The sequence below is a fragment of the Octopus bimaculoides genome, chromosome 3 (genome assembly GCF_046866305.1).
Source record: "Octopus bimaculoides isolate indiv1 chromosome 3, ASM4686630v1, whole genome shotgun sequence".
NCBI lineage: Eukaryota > Metazoa > Mollusca > Cephalopoda > Octopoda > Octopodidae > Octopus > Octopus bimaculoides.
The window spans coordinates 91,024,259-91,026,400 of record NC_142930.1 but is presented as its reverse complement, the minus strand read 5'-3'; the positions used below and the strand labels follow the sequence as shown (position 1 = coordinate 91,026,400).

The following is a 2,142-nucleotide window of genomic DNA, read 5'->3' as shown; positions in this document are numbered from 1 at the left end:
TTTATAAAACAAAAACATTGAAATTTATTCAGTAGTTTAATGAGTGCAAGCAAGTGCTAACAAAGTTTAATCTTCCATATGAATGGGAACCAAATACTGGGTTGGTCAAAAAGATCGTTCGCTTTTTTAGGTGAAAATCAAAACAAAGTAAACAATTGTGAAAAATGTATTTAATCAATGCAATAGCTACCAATTGCTTCTATAACCTTTCGCCACCTGTTGGGTAGATCTTTAATTTCCTGTTCGAAGAATTTAGGTTCTTTATTAGCAAAAAAATTTTCCAAGAAAGTTTCCACGTTTTCATCAGAATTAAATTTTTTTTCTATTCAATGAATTTTGCAGTGACTGAAACAGATGGAAATCTGATGGGGGCCAGATCTGCAGAGTACGGAGGGTGAAGCAAAACTTCTCACTCAAGACGCAGCAACTTCTGCCGAGTAATCAAAGCAGTGTGTGGCTTTGTGTTGTCATAGTGGAAAACAACGCCTTTGCGATTCACCAGTTTTGGCCATTTTTTATGAAGAGCCGTGTTTAGTTTATCCAGTTGTTCACAATAAACCTCTAAATTGATGGTTTTATTCAAGGGACGTAGTGCAAAAAAGATAACACACTTCCAATCCCAACATATCGATAACAGAACTTTCTTTGTGTGAAGACCTACTTTGGGTGTTCGTTTTGGAGAATAGCCTGCTTTTTTCCATGATCTTCTTCGTTTCACATTATTGTAAACTACCCACTTTCGTTCTCCAGTAATAATTCTTCTCAGAAAGGGTTCGTTGTTTTCCTTTTTCAGTAATGAATCGCAAATGGAAACCCTCTGGACAAGATTTGCTTCTGTCAATTTATGGGGAACCGAAACATCAACTTTAGAAAAGTAACCAAGTTTATGGAATTCATTTTCCACACTTGTTTTGGATATGTTAAGAATATCTGCGATTTGTCTGCTCGTAAGACTGCAGCTTTGTTTGACTACAGCTCTCAGTTGGTCGATGTCAATTTCTTTTCGCCGGCTAGAGTGAGGTGCATTTCTTACTGAAAAATTCCCTGATCGAAATCGAGCAAACCATTTCTGGCACACCCGTTCTGAAACAGCATTCTTTCCATACACATTGCATAACTTTCGGCAAGTTTCTGTTGCTTTCTTTCCTTTTCTGAAGTAAAAAAGCATAAGATGCCGATAGCGCTCCGCCTGGTCTTCCATGTCTAGGGTCAAAAGCATCAAACAAGCTGCAATCTCTCTCTGTTGAGGCTTGTTACACTGATCTAAACTTCTTTGTTATACCGAATACAGTTTCTAAAGAAAAAGAATACCGGAACAGTGATTAGAAGACCGGACAGTTGATACTAAAAAAAACAAACGGACTTTTTGGCCAACCCTACATATGTACGTGAGACAGGAAAAATCGCATGAATTACTACATACACACTGAGGTTTATATGAAGCAAAGTGGGAGCTGATAAGATTAATCAGATAAGTTGCGTGTTGTTGGTGGTAGACACAGAAAATGTTACATGTCGAAGCGATGTTGCTTCTATGGCATCAAATCCACAACTACTTAAGTTATTCCAAAAAGGCGCGCAATACTGCTGGGCAGAAATTACTACTTGTATTATTACGCCTCCAGCTCTGATTGGCTGGAGTCTGCCAAAGTACAACTAAACTAAGCCACAGCAACAAAATACAGATTTCCTGTCTCACTACACTACTCCACCGCTGACTGAAAGTTGATATGAACAAGGAAGAGGAAGGAGAAAAAATACAAAGCAAGATATTCGAAACAATGGCGAAAGAAAAATACATTGCGTACATGAGAAGTCATCAAATGTTCAAACACTGTAAAAAGAAAACAACATCAATGCATTAAGAAAAAAAAACAAGCATACAAAAATAATATAAGACGATAACAGGCACTAAGGGCCAGTTCATATACAAATAGTTTCGCAAAGCCTCTCGGTCCAACGGAGACAACCGCTGCGTGTTGTAACATATCTTCGTGAAGGAGGGGGAGATGTTTATGGGACAGTGTGTGTAGGGGATTGGTGTGTATGTGGATCCGAGGTATTAGCATCTGTGTAGGGCCTCTTGATTCTATTAAAGTCTATAGTAACAAGTTTGTTTCAGCTTGCAAGCACGTGATAAGG

General features: G+C 38.2%; 1 pseudogene; it reads right to left on the bottom strand.

The window, feature by feature from the left end:
* Positions 1–409: 409 nt before the first annotated feature.
* LOC106877565 (histone-lysine N-methyltransferase SETMAR pseudogene) lies at positions 410–1,201 on the bottom strand (annotated as a pseudogene).
* Between the last annotated feature and the right edge of the window lie 941 nt (positions 1,202–2,142).